The 16,298-nt window shown below is 45.1% G+C and overlaps 11 non-coding genes and 1 pseudogene across 11 annotated transcripts; 4 read left to right on the top strand and 8 right to left on the bottom strand.

Moving 5' to 3' along the window:
- Positions 1-965: 965 nt before the first annotated feature.
- On the bottom strand, positions 966-1,129 carry LOC134997323 (U1 spliceosomal RNA). Its single transcript, XR_010199856.1, has one exon. It is a non-coding gene; the product is annotated as a U1 spliceosomal RNA (small nuclear RNA).
- Positions 1,130-1,273: 144 nt separating this feature from the next.
- Positions 1,274-1,389, top strand: LOC134997477 (U5 spliceosomal RNA). The gene has a single exon (XR_010199972.1). It is a non-coding gene; the product is annotated as a U5 spliceosomal RNA (small nuclear RNA).
- Positions 1,390-1,659: 270 nt separating this feature from the next.
- Positions 1,660-1,776, top strand: LOC134996971 (U5 spliceosomal RNA). Its single transcript, XR_010199529.1, has one exon. It is a non-coding gene; the product is annotated as a U5 spliceosomal RNA (small nuclear RNA).
- A 286-nt stretch (positions 1,777-2,062) lies between these two features.
- LOC134996970 (U5 spliceosomal RNA) lies at positions 2,063-2,179 on the top strand. The gene has a single exon (XR_010199528.1). It is a non-coding gene; the product is annotated as a U5 spliceosomal RNA (small nuclear RNA).
- Positions 2,180-2,465: 286 nt separating this feature from the next.
- Positions 2,466-2,581, top strand: LOC134997482 (U5 spliceosomal RNA). Its single transcript, XR_010199978.1, has one exon. It is a non-coding gene; the product is annotated as a U5 spliceosomal RNA (small nuclear RNA).
- Positions 2,582-8,954: 6,373 nt separating this feature from the next.
- On the bottom strand, positions 8,955-9,118 carry LOC134996998 (U1 spliceosomal RNA). Its single transcript, XR_010199554.1, has one exon. It is a non-coding gene; the product is annotated as a U1 spliceosomal RNA (small nuclear RNA).
- Positions 9,119-9,789: 671 nt separating this feature from the next.
- LOC134997443 (U1 spliceosomal RNA) lies at positions 9,790-9,952 on the bottom strand. Its single transcript, XR_010199956.1, has one exon. It is a non-coding gene; the product is annotated as a U1 spliceosomal RNA (small nuclear RNA).
- Positions 9,953-10,104: 152 nt separating this feature from the next.
- LOC134997029 (U1 spliceosomal RNA) lies at positions 10,105-10,268 on the bottom strand. The gene has a single exon (XR_010199584.1). It is a non-coding gene; the product is annotated as a U1 spliceosomal RNA (small nuclear RNA).
- A 671-nt stretch (positions 10,269-10,939) lies between these two features.
- LOC134997318 (U1 spliceosomal RNA) lies at positions 10,940-11,102 on the bottom strand. The gene has a single exon (XR_010199851.1). It is a non-coding gene; the product is annotated as a U1 spliceosomal RNA (small nuclear RNA).
- Positions 11,103-11,254: 152 nt separating this feature from the next.
- Positions 11,255-11,418, bottom strand: LOC134997022 (U1 spliceosomal RNA). The gene has a single exon (XR_010199577.1). It is a non-coding gene; the product is annotated as a U1 spliceosomal RNA (small nuclear RNA).
- Positions 11,419-12,120: 702 nt separating this feature from the next.
- LOC134997425 (U1 spliceosomal RNA) lies at positions 12,121-12,255 on the bottom strand (annotated as a pseudogene).
- A 152-nt stretch (positions 12,256-12,407) lies between these two features.
- Positions 12,408-12,571, bottom strand: LOC134997086 (U1 spliceosomal RNA). Its single transcript, XR_010199640.1, has one exon. It is a non-coding gene; the product is annotated as a U1 spliceosomal RNA (small nuclear RNA).
- Between the last annotated feature and the right edge of the window lie 3,727 nt (positions 12,572-16,298).

The following is a 16,298-nucleotide window of genomic DNA, read 5'->3' as shown; positions in this document are numbered from 1 at the left end:
ACTCCACGTGGTTTACACTGGTCCGAGGCAGGCTCGGTTGTTCCCGCCTGACTCGGAAAACCTGAACAAGGGAAAATGTCATCATCCCGCTGTCGGATTCTCGCGAGATTCGGATTCCATATAAAGAGCTGCGCGTTGCCGCCATTTTTACTCGTGCATTGAAGAGAGAGCGGAATGGACGTGGCTATGTTCTCTCAGTGGAAATCTCAATAGCAGTGCTCAGTATCAGTGGTTACTTATTGCTGCTCAGTAATACTAGTAGTGTGTCTCTCCTGCTCAGTGTCAGTTCTCAGTAGTATCCTCATCAGTGCTCAGATCACTGCTCATTGTCTTGTGCTGCATTGTGGTGCTCAGCATACTACAGTACATTACTAATAGTCCAGTGCTGCATCTTGCTGCTCAGTGTCAGTTCTAGTATCCTCATCAGTGCTCACTATCACTGTTCATTGCATTTTGGTTTTCTGTATACTACAGTAACATAGTAATATAGTAACATATAGTAACATAGTTTTTGAGGTTGAATAGAGGCAAATTGCCCATCGTGTTCAACCTGTTTTAAGTTGTGATGATTCTACATACTTGCTGAATAATGTTTTATGACTAGTTAGCTACTATAACTCATGTTACCCCCGGATTAACCATGTTGATATTTTAAGTATTATAACCTTGGATAGCTTTTTCATTCAGAAATGTATCCATTCCTTTTTTAAATCCAATTACAGAGTCCGCCATTACCACCTTCCCTGGCAGGGAATTCCACATCCTGATTGCCCTAACAGTGAAGATCATAGTATCTCACCTGGCAGGTAAGTAGGAGTTGGGCTAGAGCTGTGGAGGATTGCTGCTCGGGCACCCCCTGTCAAGTGAAGGAGATCCAACTGAGGCAGCACAAGGGAACTCTCGAAAGAAGAACAAGGCTAGAGGAAGATCTGAGACAAATAAATCTGACTTTTACCAGAGCTGACCAGAGGAAAGCACAAACACAGTCCCCCACTACCACAAATAATGCAGTCGAGTTTCCCACATTTGGGGAAATCACAGGGGTCAGCATACCCAGAATGCAATGAATGAACCTCACCCTGGGAGAACAATCTTCATGACCATGGTATCTCCTATGCAAAATAAGTATGATTTGGGATAGGGCTGGGGAGGGCCGCTGCTCAGGCACATCTCTGTCAAGTAAAGGAGATTCAACTGAGGCAGCACAAGGGAACTCTCATCTGGGGACAACAACTGCAGGGAGAACACATATTTTCAGATGAAAATCTTGGTCATGCTCTGGTTTCTCTTCAGAACGAACAAATCTTTCGCCTTTTACTAAAGATTTCCGTGGAGAGGAGCAAAACTGAGTTTTACCTCAATTTTTGCATGCCCCATCTTTTTGGGGTTTCATTTATCGGTTTAAAGATAGAATGAGTGTGCTTTAATGAAAGCTCATTTGCATAGAAATTACAGTAAATGTTTGTTTCTTTTCAAACAGAACTTTCTTGACCATGCTACTTGCTTGAAAGATCTGGGAGCACATGGAATACAGTACAAACCATGCTTATAGCAAGGAGAAGCCAGGTGAGAAATCTGCTTTCTTTCAAATTGGGCGCTCACTTTGATCTGAATGAGGACTGCTGGCATGGCACTCAGGCGACAGGTGGAATCTTGGTCATGCTCTGGTTTCTCTTCAGAATGAACAAATCTTTCGCCTTTTATTAAAGATTATCCGTGGAGAGGAGCAAAACTGAGTTTTATCTCAATTTTTGCATGCCCCATATTATTGGGGTTTCTTTTATCAGTTTAAAGACAGAACGAGTGAGCTTTCTTGTTGGCTTTAATGTAAGTTTATTTGTATAACAATGACAGTAAATGTCTGTTTCTTTTCAAGCAGAACTTTCTTGACCATACTAATTGCTTGAAAGATCTGGGAGCACATGGAAAAGAGTACAAACCATGCTTATAGCAAGGGGAAGCCTGGTGAGAAATCTGCTTTCTTTCTTTCATATTGGGTGCTCACTTTGAGCTGAATGAGGACTGCTGGCATGGCACTCAGGCGACAGGTGGAATCTTGGTCATGCTCTGGTTTCTCTTCAGAATGAACAAATCTTTCGCCTTTTATTAAAGATTATCCGTGGAGAGGAGCAAAACTGAGTTTTATCTCAATTTTTGCATGCCCCATATTATTGGGGTTTCTTTTATCAGTTTAAAGACAGAACGAGTGAGCTTTCTTGTTGGCTTTAATGTAAGTTTATTTGTATAACAATGACAGTAAATGTCTGTTTCTTTTCAAGCAGAACTTTCTTGACCATACTAATTGCTTGAAAGATCTGGGAGCACATGGAAAAGAGTACAAACCATGCTTATAGCAAGGGGAAGCCTGGTGAGAAATCTGCTTTCTTTCTTTCATATTGGGTGCTCACTTTGAGCTGAATGAGGACTGCTGGCATGGCACTCAGGCGACAGGTGGAATCTTGGTCATGCTCTGGTTTCTCTTCAGAACGAACAAATCTTTCGCCTTTTACTAAAGATTTCCGTGGAGAGGAGCAAAACTGAGTTTTATCTAAATTTTTGCATGCCCCATATTATTGGGGTTTCTTTTATCTGTTTAAAGACAGAACGAGTGTGCTTTCTTGTTAGCTTTAATGTAAGTTGCCATAGATGCAGTGAAACACGCGTGTAGGGCACGGCGTGTCCTCGTGTATTTGACTCATGTGAAATGTTATAAAACAAAAATATATGATTATGATGTTAGCTGTTAGTCTCCACTAATAGGGAATAGAAGCTGAGCTATAAGAAAGGAATACACTAGATATGATGTCACTTAGCAATTACAATGTCTAAAGTGCATACAGATAGCTACTAATAACTCTTGATAAGAAAGTATATCAGTGTGGGTATATTTATATGATGGGATATTGGGACTAGTGAATATATATCACTCCTGCTGTCCAGATTGGCAATAACCAGACAATTATGATAAGAGTAGAGATGTCACATGGGCTGCTATAGATATTAATTTAATGCTGTATGTGTCATTTGTTACAAATGGATACATTTTCTATGAGTCAGCCTAGCAGCTGCATGTTCTAACAGAACACTATCCTCACACAGAATCTGCTAACCTTGAGATAACTAAATGACAGTGTGTAACAGTCTCTTTACTATAAGACTGTTACAAAGTAATATATATATTTGAAGTCAGTCTAGCAGCTGTGTGTTCCAGCAGTTTATAAGACAAAGAAAATCTCCTATTGTGGAATCTAGACACATGGGACTGCTGGCCTGTGTCATACTATTTCTATGTAATACCAGTAACATGTATATAACTGTTACATAATTGTTACAAATGGATAAATCTTTGAGTCAGCCTAGCAGCTGCATGTCCTAACAGGACACCATAAATCCTTTACAGTGTAACAAATTGATTGGTAACACTTAAAGGCTGGAGAGCAGTTATATGCCTTACTAGCATACTCAATATACCACATTATTACACCAGTTACCACGATTATTGACAGCGCATTTGATATATTATATTACCCTCACACTGAGTCTGTTTACCTTTAGATAACTAAGTGACCGAATATGTAACAGTTTCTCTATCATAAGACTGTTACAAAGTGAGATAGATATATTTGGAAGTCAGTCAAACAGCTGTGTGTTTCAGCGGTTTATAAGAAAATTCCTCATTGTGGAATCTGGACCACTAAGGGTTATTATATATATAGCACATGGAATTGCCACATCTCCCTATATGATAATTTCATTACACTGTAACATAATAAGAATTAACTCTTTAACAGTGTAAATAGAGAGTAATGAATCTCTGACACATGGAATATATTATTTCTTAGATGAATTGGATAAACCATTATGACAGACACTTTGCTTCCTAATAAGAATTGAGGTGGCTATACCTCTAAGGAAAGCATTATTGCCTACGCCTAGATCAGATTAAATAAGATCTGGCTGAATATATGAAGGAAGGTTGCTATTTATATGAGAATTGGAATTGCTATATTCCTTAAGGCAACCCCACCGATTGATATATGTTGTCAATTAAGTATATCTGAACGGCTATATCTGGACCAGATTTAATAAGATCTGGCTGATTATATGAAGGAGGGCTGCTATTTATATTGGAATTGCCATATTCCTTAAGGCAACCGCACCTGTTGGTATATCTCGCCAATTAACTATATCTAAACAGCTAAATTAAAGCTATTCATCATTTTTTTAGTTTGGATATTAATAAATATGATCTTTCCATGATGCATAGAGATTTCCCTATCAAGTGATTCCTTATCCGATATAGAAAGCTATCCCCCTATGGTATTGAATTTAGGAATATAGTCTTAGGGGACACAGAGAAATAAGTGATCCCCATCTACCTAAGCACCCCACAAATTGGAGGTTAGCTTACCGGTTATACTCAATCACCCCCACAAATTCGCCAATGGGGATGGCTTCCCGGGAGGTAACCCCTATTGAGTGAAGGGAGTATATAGGATACGACCCAGTGGTACCTGACGACATAGATACTAACAGCTATTTAATAACATTACGCTAGAAAGTGATTATTAGCAACATATATATCTATATAAACAACCCCGCCAGGGTTGTGCCTTCAAAAATAATCACACACGGACACGCTTTTTAAACCTTTTTTTCACATCTCTTTATTCTTCTTATGCACATGTATGTTAGTTCTGTGATTTTAACCTTTATGTTTCACTGCAGTTTGGGATAATAATATTAATATTTATCCAATTTTAATACATACTTAATAAAGGTTATATTTTATGATTCATTCATTCTGTCCAGTGCGTCAACAGTGCAGATTTCTTCTTGTTTTTTCTCCCAAATTCTATAACAATGACAGTAAATGTTGTTACTTTTCAAACAGAACTTTCTTGACCATGCTACTTGCTTGAAAGATCTGGGAGCACATGGAAAACAGTACAAACCATGCAGTATCACAAGAGCCTTTATTTGATCTTTCATGAAGATAGAGCAGAATTGAGGACACGTCAACAATTTCTGCCGAAGGTGGTTCATCTTTCCACATGGTGCCTTTGGCCACTGACACCTTCGTTGAGTCAAAGTCTCTGGCTGTGGTCAGAACTTTGAAAATTTATGTCACCAGAACGGTTCAGATTAGGAAAACAGAGGCTCTGTTTGTCCTGTATGCTCCCAACAGGATTGGGTGTCCTGCTTCCATGTAGACCATTATGCGCTGGATCTGTGGTAAGATTCAGCATGCTCATTCCACGGCAGGATTGCCGTTACTGAAATAGGTGAAGACCCATTCTACTAGAAAGGTGGGTTCATCCTGGGCAGCTGGTCGGGGAGTCTCGGCATTGCAATTTTGCCGAGCAGCTATTTAGTAAACACTTTTGCTAAGTTTTACAAGTTTGATACCTTGGCTGATGATAACCTCAAGTTGGGTCATTCGGTGCTGCAGAGTCGTACGCACTCTCCCACCCGTTCAAGAGCTTTGGTATAACCCCATGGTTCTTAATGTGACCCCAGCATCCTCTAGGTCGTATGAGAAAATAGGATTTTAATACCTACCGGTAAATCCTTTTCTCTTAGTCCGTAGAGGATGCTGGGCACCCGTCCCAGTCCATACTGTGTCTGCAGTTATTACTTGTGGTTATACACATGTTGTGTTATGGTTCTGGTCAGCTTTTTGCTGCAATTGTTCATGCCGTTGGCTTGTGTTCTGTTGAATGCCACGTTCTGCGGCATGCTTAAGGTGTGAGCTGGTAAGATGCTCACCTTAGTTTAACAATAAATCCTTTCCTCGAAATGTCCGTCTCCCTGGGCTCAGTTCCTATAACTGGAGTCTGGAGGAGGGGCATAGAGGGAGGAGCCAGTTCACACCCTTTGAAAGTCTTAAAGTGCCCATGTCTCTTGCGGATCCCGTCTATACCCCATGGTTCTTAATGTGACCCCAGCATCCTCTACGGACTAAGAGAAAAGGATGCCCTTGCGCACTATCCTGACTTCTCCTCCCGTCTGCTTACTTTGTGCCTTCCAACGCACAATGCGAACTACAGGTGGTGCTGCAGGGCCCACACCCTTTTACTTGCCTTACAGAACAGCTCTGGAGCTGTTACAGTGCCCAGCTGCTGCAAGAAATCAGCTTGAATGCTTCAGGGGATGGGGCATGGCCAACATGAGCCCCACACCAAAGGAGGGTGGGGGTGTTTAATGCGAACTAGGGGTCATCCAAGCACCGCAAAAGGCCGCCATGCCCTGCATGCCCCTTTTCTCTTTTCATATGCAGATGAGGGTTCCAGCCAACTTTGGTCCACTGCTTGGATGACATCACCGTATGCAAATCCGTCTTCTGCAGACCTTCCCCCTGGAATGCTTGTACTAGTTGTTGCATATGGTTTGATATTTGATGGTGCTTCAATATTAGGCAGCCTTCCACCCTCCCATGTTCATCTGAACAGATGTGGTCTCCCTGCAGTTGTTGTCCCCAGACGAGAGTTCCCTTGTGCTGGGTGTCACCAGTGATAGTGACACCTCTGCCATGCTTGTAGCAGCTGGTCCTAAGATCTACGCCTCAAGCCCTGAGTGTTTGCCCTTGTGACTTGTTGATCATCATAGCGAAGCAGATGCTTACAGAAAACTGCAGGGGCTTAGATTGAAAATAAAAAAATTGATGGGTATAAGGTAGAGAGGAGCGGGTTCGGTTCTCCGAGAACCGAATTCCCGACGAACTCCACGTGGTTTACACTGGTCCGAGGCAGGCTCGGTTGTTCCCGCCTGACTCGGAAAACCTGAACAAGGGAAAATGTCATCATCCCGCTGTCGGATTCTCGCGAGATTCGGATTCCATATAAAGAGCTGCGCGTTGCCGCCATTTTTACTCGTGCATTGAAGAGAGAGCGGAGAGGACGTGGCTATGTTCTCTCAGTGGAAATCTCAATATCAGTGCTCAGTATCAGTGGTTACTTATTGCTGCTCAGTAATACTAGTAGTGTGTCTCTCCTGCTCAGTGTCAGTTCTCAGTAGTATCCTCATCAGTGCTCAGTATCACTGCTCATTGTCTTGTGCTGCATTGTGGTGCTCAGCATACTACAGTACATTACTAATAGTCCAGTGCTGCATCTTGCTGCTCAGTGTCAGTTCTAGTATCCTCATCAGTGCTCACTATCACTCAGAGCCGGCCCTAACCAATATGATGCCCTAGGCAAGATTTTGGCTAGTGCCCCCTAGCACCACTGCTGGTTCTGCCTCTGACCTTGCACTTCTTTCCCGGAACCATCACCCCTCAGCCATAGCAGTCCTTATTTTGGTGTTTGTACCCCCTATATTTTAAATAGGAACAGTTCGCACATTTGGCGCACAGCCCAAAAAGGAGTGTGTTTTTGCTGGCAAGGGGCATGGCCACACAATAGTAACCCAATTCCAAATACGCCACACAGTACTGCACTTTATTCACATTTGATCATGCGATAGTTTCCATAATTCATATTACATCCCACAGTAGTATCACTTTACCTTATAAACGTTACTCCTCACAGTAGAGCCCCTTATTCACATTACATCACACTGAATTGCTCCTTATTCACATTACACTACACCCTATTGCTCTTTATTCACATTAGACGACACAGTAGTGCCCTTTCTATACGCAACACCACATAGAAGAGCACCTTAAACACATAATTCCACACAGTAATGCCCCTAACACATATAAGACACATTATTAATGTCCTTCTAAACATAATGTGCTTACACATTATGACAACCTTTATTAATGCCCTTTTACACATTTTGTCCCTTACACATATGCCGCACATTATTAATGCCCTAATACACATAATGACACACATAGTGCCCCCTGCACATTTGCTGCACATTGTTAGTGCCCCTATACACATAATGACACATACAGTAGTACCCTGTTACACATACAGTATGCCACACATTATTAATGCCCTTAAACACATAATGACACACATAGTGCCCCTTATACATATGTTGCACATTATTAATGCATTTTTACATGACACACATAATGCTCCTTACACATATTCCGAACACTACTGCACAACCAACCCACTCACATGCACACAGCACACACACTGCCGCTAACACTGTGACCTCTGCTTGGATACAGATGTGTCCTCATAAATATTGCCTCAGTGCTAACGTTGGGCAAATTTTTTAATGAAAATGCATCTTGTTTGCATTGTTATGTGGCTAGGATGCACAAGCAGCTTCTGCTGATTAAAATTATATACAGCATGCCTTTATACTGTGTGAGACTGTGGCTGTATCTGCATATGAAATGCTACACACAGAATATAGGCATGCCGCATATCATTTTAATCAGCAGAAGCTGCTGATGCCCCTGGGCATATCAAATGCCCTAGGCAATTGCCTAGTTTGCCTATAGCTATGGCCGGCTCTGCTATCACTGCTCATTACATTGTGGTGTTCTGTATACTACAGTAACATAGTAATATAGTAACATATAGTAACATAGTTTTTGAGGTTGAATAGAGGCAAATTGCCCATCGTGTTCAACCTGTTTTAAGTTGTGATGATTCTACATACTTGCTGAATAATGTCTTATGACTAGTTAACTACTATAACTCATGTTACCCCCGGATTAACCATGTTGATATTTTAAGTATTATAACCTTGGATAGCTTTTTCATTCAGAAATGTATCCATTCCTTTTTTAAATCCAATTACAGAGTCCGCCATTACCACCTTCCCTGGCAGGGAATTCCACATCCTGATTGCCCTAACAGTGAAGATCATAGTATCTCACCTGGCAGGTAAGTAGGAGTTGGGCTAGAGCTGTGGAGGATTGCTGCTCGGGCACCCCCTGTCAAGTGAAGGAGATCCAACTGAGGCAGCACAAGGGAACTCTCGAAAGAAGAACAAGGCTAGAGGAAGATCTGAGACAAAGAAATCTGACTTTTACCAGAGCTGACCAGAGGAAAGCACAAACACAGTCCCCCACTACCACAAATAATGCAGTCGAGTTTCCCACATTTGGGGAAATCACAGGGGTCAGCATACCCAGAGTGCAATGAATGAACCTCACCCTGGGAGAACAATCTTCATGACCATGGTATCTCCTATGCAAAATAAGTATGATTTGGGATAGGGCTGGGGAGGGCCGCTGCTCAGGCACATCTCTGTCAAGTAAAGGAGATTCAACTGAGGCAACACAAGGGAACTCTCATCTGGGGACAACAACTGCAGGGAGAACACATATTTTCAGATGAACATGGGAGGGCAGAAGGCTGCCTAATACTGAAGCACCCCCAAACAACAAACCAAATGCAACTACTAGTGCAAGCATTCCTGGGGGAAGGCCTGCAGCAGATGGATTTGCATATGGTGATGTCATCCAAGCAGTGGGTCAAAGTTGGCTTCAACCCTCGTCTGCATATGAAAATAAAAATGGGGTGTGCAGGGCATGGCGGCCTTTTGCGGCGCTTGGATGACCCCTAGTTCGCATTAAACACCTCCACCTTCCTTCGGTGTGGGGCTCATGTTGGCTATGCCCCAGCCCCTGAAGCATTCAAGCTGATTTCTTGCAGCAGCTGGGCACTGTAACAGCTCCAGAGCTGCTCTGTAAAGCAAGTAAAAGGGTGTGGGCCCTGCAGCACTACCTGTAGTTTGCATTGTGCTTTGGAAGGCACAAAGTAAGCAGACGGGAGAAGTCAGGATAGTGCACAAGGGCATAGAAGGGAGCGGCTCAAGAAAAGAGAAGTGGAAACAGACAGCAAACTAGGCTGGAGAGAGACCTGAGACAAAGAGATCTGAATTATACGAGAGCCGACCAGAGGAAACACAAATTATGTAATCAAGTGTCCCACATTTGGGGAAATCGTAGGAGCAGCACACCCAGAGTGCATTGGGTGAGCCTTGCCCTGGGAGAAGCACCTTCCTGATCATAGTATCTCACCTGGCAGGTAAGTAGGAGTTGGGCTAGAGCTGGGGAGGGTCGCTGTTCGGGCACCCCCCTGTCAAGTGAAGGAGCTCCAACTGAGGCAGCACAAGGAAACTCTCGAAAAAAGAACAAGGCTAGAGGAAGATCTGAGACAAAGAAATCTGACTTTTACCAGAGCTGACCAGAGGAAAGCACAAACACAGTCCCCCACTACCACAAATAATGCAGTCGAGTTTCCCACATTTGGGGAAATCACAGGGGTCAGCATACCCAGAATGCAATGAATGAACCTCACCCTGGGAGAACAATCTTCATGACAATGGTATCTCCTATGCAAAATAAGTATGATTTGGGATAGGGCTGGGGAGGGCCGCTGCTCAGGCACATCTCTGTCAAGTAAAGGAGATTCAACTGAGGCAGCACAAGGGAACTCTCATCTGGGGACAACAACTGCAGGGAGAACACATATTTTCAGATGAACATGGGAGAGCAGAAGGCTGCCTAATACTGAAGCACCCCCAAACAACAAACCAAATGCAACAACTAGTACAAGCATTCCTGGGAAAAGGTCTGCAGAAGACGGATTTGCATACGGTGATGTCATCCAAGCAGTGGGCCAAAGTTGGCTGGAACCCTCATCTGCATATGAAAAGAGAAAAGGGGTATGCAGGGCATGGCGGCCTTTTGCGGCGCTTGGATGACCCTTAGTTCGCATTAAACACCTCCACCCTCCGTCGGTGTGGGGCTCATGTTGGCTATGCCCCAGCCCCTGAAGCATTCAAGCTGATTTCTTGCAGCAGCTGGGCACTGTAACAGCTCCAGAGCTGCTCTGAAAGGCAAGTAAAAGGGTGTGGGCCCTGCAGCACTACCTGTAGTATGCATTGTGCGTTGGAAGGCACAAAGTAAGCAGACAGGAGAAGTCAGGAGAGTGCACAAGGGCATAGAAGGCAGCGGCTCAAGAAAAGAGAAGTGGAAACAGACAGCAATCTAGGCTGGAGAGAGACCTGAGACAAAGAGATCTGAATTATACGAGAGCCGACCAGGGGAAACACAAATTATGCAGTCAAGTTTCCCACATTTGGGGAAATCGCAGGAGCAGCACACCCAGAGTGCAATGGGTGAGCCTTGCCCTGGGAGAAGCACCTTCATGATCATAGTATCTCACCTGGCAGGTATGTAGGAGTTGGGCTAGAGCTGGGGAGGGTCGCTGCTTGGGTACCCCCCTGTCAAGTGAAGGAGATCAAACTGAGGCAGCACAATGGAACTCTCGAAAGAAGAACAAGGCTAGAGGAAGATCTGAGACAAAGAAATCTGACTTTTACCAGAGCTGACCAGAGGAAAACACAAACACAGTCCCCCACTACCACAAATAATGCAGTTGAGTTTACCACATTTGGGGAAATCACAGGGGTCAGCATACCCAGAATGCAATGAATGAACCTCACCCTGGGAGAACAATCTTTATGACCATGGTATCTCCTATGCAAAATAAGTATGATTTGGGAAAGGGCTGGGGAGGGCCGCTGCTCAGGCACATCTCTGTCAAGTAAAGGAGATTCAACTGAGGCAGCACAAAGGAACTCTCATCTGGGGACAACAACTGCCGGGAGAACACATATTTTCAGATGAACATGGGAGGGCAGAAGGCTGCCTAATACTGAAGCACCCCCAAACAACAAACCAAATGCAACAACTAGTTCAAGCATTCCAGGGGGAAGGTCTGCAGAAGACGGATTTGCATACAGTGATGTCATCCAAGCAGTGGGCCAAAGTTGGCTGGAACCCTCATCTGCATATGAAAAGAGAAAAGGGGTATGCAGGGCAGGGCGGCCTTTTGCGGCGCTTGGATGACCCTTAGTTCGCATTAAACACCCCCACCCTCCTTCGGTGTGGGGCTCATGTTGGCCATGCCCCAGCCCCTGAAGCAATCAAGCTGATTTCTTTCAGCAGCTTGGCACTGTAACAGCTCCAGAGCTGCTCTGTAAGGCAAGTAAAAGGGTGTGGGCCCTGCAGCACTACCTGTAGTTTGCATTGTGCATCGGAAGGCACAAAGTAAGCAGACAGGAGGAGAAGTCAGGATAGTGCACAAGGGTGTAGAAGGGAGGGGCTCAAGAAAAAAGAAGTGGAAACAGACAGCAAACTAGGCTGGAGAGAGACCTGAGACAAAGAGATCTGAATTATATGAGAGCCGACTAGGGGAAACACAAATTATGCAGTCAAGTTTCCCACATTTGGGGAAATCGCAGGGGCAGCACACCCAGAGTGCAATGGGTGAGCCTTGCCCTGGGAGAAGCAACTTCATGATCATAGTATCTAACCTGGCAGGTAAGTAGGAGTTGGGCTAGAGCTGGGGAGGGTCGCTGCTCGGGCACCCCCCTGTCAAGTGAAGGAGATCCAACTGAGGCAGCACAAGGGAACTCTTGAAAGAAGAACAAGGCTAGAGGAAGATCTGAGACAAAGAAATCTGACTTTTACCAGAGCTGACCAGAGGAAAGCACAAACACAGTCCCCCACTACCACAAATAATGCAGTTGAGTTTCCCACATTTGGGGAAATCACAGAGGTCAGCATACCCAGAATGCAATGAATGAACCTAACCCTGGGAGAACAATCTTCATGACCATGTTATCTCCTATGCAAAATAAGTATGATTTGGGATAGGGCTGGGGAGGGCCGCTGCTCAGGCACATCTCTGTCAAGTAAAGGAGATTCAACTGAGGCAGCACAAGGGAACTCTCATCTGGGGACAACAACTGCAGGGAGAACACATATTTTCAGATGAACATGGGAGGGCAGAAGGCTGCCTAATACTGAAGCACCCCCAAACAACAAACCAAATGCAACAACTAGTGCAAGCATTCCTGGGGGAAGGCCTGCCGCAGATGGATTTGCATATGGTGATGTCATCCAAGCAGTGGGTCAAAGTTGGCTTCAACCCTCGTCTGCATATGAAAAGAGAAAAGGGGCATGCAGGGCATGGCGGCCTTTTGCGGCGCTTGGCTGACCCCTAGTTTGCATTAAACACCTCCACCCTCCGTCGGTGTGGGGCTCTTGTTGGCTATGCCCCAGCACCTGAAGCATTCAAGCTGATTTCTTGCTGCAGCTGGGCACTGTAACAGCTCCAGAGCTGCTCTGTAAGGCAAGGTAAAAGGGTGTGGGCCCTGCAGCACTACCTGTAGTTTGCATTGTGCGTTGGAAGGCACAAAGTAAGCAGACAGGAGAAGTCAGGAGAGTGCACAAGGGCATAGAAGGCAGCGGCTCAAGAAAAGAGAAGTGGAAACAGACAGCAAACTAGGCTGGAGAGAGACCTGAGACAAAGAGATCTGAATTACACCAGGTCCGTCATTATATTATATATACCTACAGTAGTTATATATATTTTTTTTTATATCATTAATTATCATCTCTATACTAGCAGACGCAGTACGGTAGTCCACGGCTGTGGCTATCTCTGTGTCGTCAGTGCTCATCCATAATTGTATACCTACCTACCTGTGGTGGAAGTTTTTTTCTATCTTCTTCATACTAGTAGTTTAGCAGTCTGCTGACAGTGTCCACCAGGTCCGTCATTATATTATATATACCTACAGTAGTTATATATATTTTTTTTTTATATCATTAATTATCATCTCTATACTAGCAGACGCAGTACGGTAGTCCACGGCTGTAGCTACCTCTGTGTCGTCAGTCACTCGTCATCCATAAGTATACTAGTATCCATCCATCTCCATTGTTTACCTGAGGTGCCTTTTAGTTGTGCCTATTAAAATATGGAGAACAAAAATGTTGAGGTTCCAAAAATAGGGAAAGATCAAGATCCACTTCCACCTCGTGCTGAAGCTGCTGCCACTAGTCATGGCCGAGACGATGAAATTCCATCAACGTCGTCTGCCAAGGCCGATGCCCAATGTCATAGTACAGAGCATGTAAAATCCAAAACACAAAAGATCAGTAAAAAAAGGACTCAAAAATCTAAATAAAAATCGTCGGAGGAGAAGCGTAAACTTGCCAATATGCCATTTACCACACGGAGTGGCAAGGAACGGCTGAGGCCCTGGCCTATGTTCATGGCTAGTGGTTCAGCTTCACATGAGGATGGAAGCACTCAGCCTCTCGCTAGAAAAATGAAAAGACTTAAGCTGGCAAAAGCACAGCAAAGAACTGTGCGTTCTTCAAAATCACAAATCCACAAGGAGAGTCCAATTGTGTCGGTTGCGATGCCTGACCTTCCCAACACTGGACGTGAAGAGCATGCACCTTCCACCATTTGCACGCCCCCTGCAAGTGCTGGAAGGAGCACCCGCAGTCCAGTTCCTGATAGTCAGATTGAAGATGTCAGTGTTGAAGTACACCAGGATGAGGAGGATATGGGTGTTGCTGGCGCTGGGGAGGAAATTGACAAGGAGGATTCTGATGGTGAGGTGGTTTGTTTAAGTCAGGCACCCGGCGAGACACCTGTTGTCCGTGGGAGGAATATGGCCATTGACATGCCTGGTGAAAATACCAAAAAAATCAGCTCTTCGGTGTGGAAGTATTTCAACAGAAATGCGGACAACAGGTGTCAAGCCGTGTGTTGCCTTTGTCAAGCTGTAATAAGTAGGGGTAAGGACGTTAACCACCTCGGAACATCCTCCCTTATACGTCACCTGCAGCGCATTCATCATAAGTCAGTGACAAGTTCAAAAACTTTGGGCGACAGCGGAAGCAGTCCACTGACCAGTAAATCCCTTCCTCTTGTAACCAAGCTCACGCAAACCACCCCACCAACTCCCTCAGTGTCAATTTCCTCCTTCCCCAGGAATGCCAATAGTCCTGCAGGCCATGTCACTGACAATTCTGACGAGTTCTCTCCTGCCTGGGATTCCTCCGATGCTGTCAGATTGTGTTTGGTCTGTGTCCCCGGAGGGGGCGCTAGTGGGTCAGTGGAGGTGGAAGGAAGGAAACGAGGAGGTTGAATAACGTTCCTGCGCATGAGCGCAATGGTATTTTTATTAGACAGATGTTATAACAGTTATTGCAGCAGAAATAATAATAACAGGTGGAAAAAAGTCAATCACTCAGTAATGGAACTGAAAGTCTATGGCAAATGAATGATAAGTGAAATTGAGAAATAATATCCAGGAATATAAATCAGAAGAACAAATGTCATATGGAATGGTTCTGGCTTGGAAACCAGTGCAGGGTTAAAACAGGAAACTAAGGCAGTGGATGAAATGGCAAACCTGAGCATAAGCAGGAGACTTACTCACAGTGCAGGTGATGGGCACTGGCAGCAGCAAGCTGTGTCACAGGTGGAGGAATGAACGCACCTGGAGTTAGTCTTCAACTGCAGGCTGAAGCACACAAGGTGGTGATTAGTGTGAAGCCTTATGCAGGTTGCAGGTATTGCTGAGCCTTGAAGTTCCACAGAAGATAGCAGAGTGACCAGGAGTATAACGTTCTTAGCAGAGAACCAGGAACTCAGGAGAGACAGGAACCGATCCTTTCGTGTAGGTCGCAGATAGACACAAAGTCCAGGATGCCTGTGAGCTGTAACTGTAGCCTCCTATATACCCCATGGTACGCAGGGATTGGATGAGTGCAGGAAAGGTGGGTGCGGCCACGCACCGGATTGGCCGCAGCATACAGGCTATTGCAGACTGTCATGGCGGCGCCCACGCCGCGGCCCAGCGGGGACGCGGCGCGCTACACGCCCGCTGCACCAGCAGTGCCCCCAGGATCCAGATGATACCCCATGGCAGGGGCATAGGTGACAGGTGACCGCAGGGAGCCAGGACGGAGTCCGCAGCGGCGGACGGAAGTCAGCCTGGTAAGTCGATTCCTGACAGTACCCCCTCCTTTAGGGGTGGACACCGAACACCCATGTGGTTTGGAGGGATGAGTGCTGTGGAAAACACGGACCAACCTAGGAGCATGGACATCAGAAGAGTTCACCCAGCTTCTCTCCTCTGGGCCATAACCGCACCAATCGACCAGGTACTGGAGACGTCCATACCGGCAACGGGAGTCCAGAATCTTGTTGATCTCAAATTCCACGCCCCGCTGAGTTCGGATCTTGGGACCTGCTGGAAGAGTATTCTGAAAGCGGTTTAGAACTAGAGGTCTGAGGAGAGAAATGTGAAAGGCGTTAGGTATACGTAGTGAAGATGGCAATTTCAACTTGTAAGCCACTGGGTTGATGACACTCTCAATAGGGTAAGGACCAATGAAGCGTGGTGCAAACTTCATGGAAGGAACCCTGAGACGAAGGTTGCGGGTGGATAACCAAACTCGATCCCCAGGTTTCAAATGGGGAACCGCACGTCTCTTGCGGTCGGCAAAGATCTTATATCGACTGGAGGCTTTTTTGAGGGAAACGTGAATCTTTTTCCAAATG

This window comes from Pseudophryne corroboree, unplaced genomic scaffold (assembly GCF_028390025.1).
Source record: "Pseudophryne corroboree isolate aPseCor3 unplaced genomic scaffold, aPseCor3.hap2 scaffold_144, whole genome shotgun sequence".
Taxonomy (NCBI): Eukaryota; Metazoa; Chordata; class Amphibia; order Anura; family Myobatrachidae; genus Pseudophryne; species Pseudophryne corroboree.
This window is presented reverse-complemented; position numbering and strand designations above follow the sequence as displayed.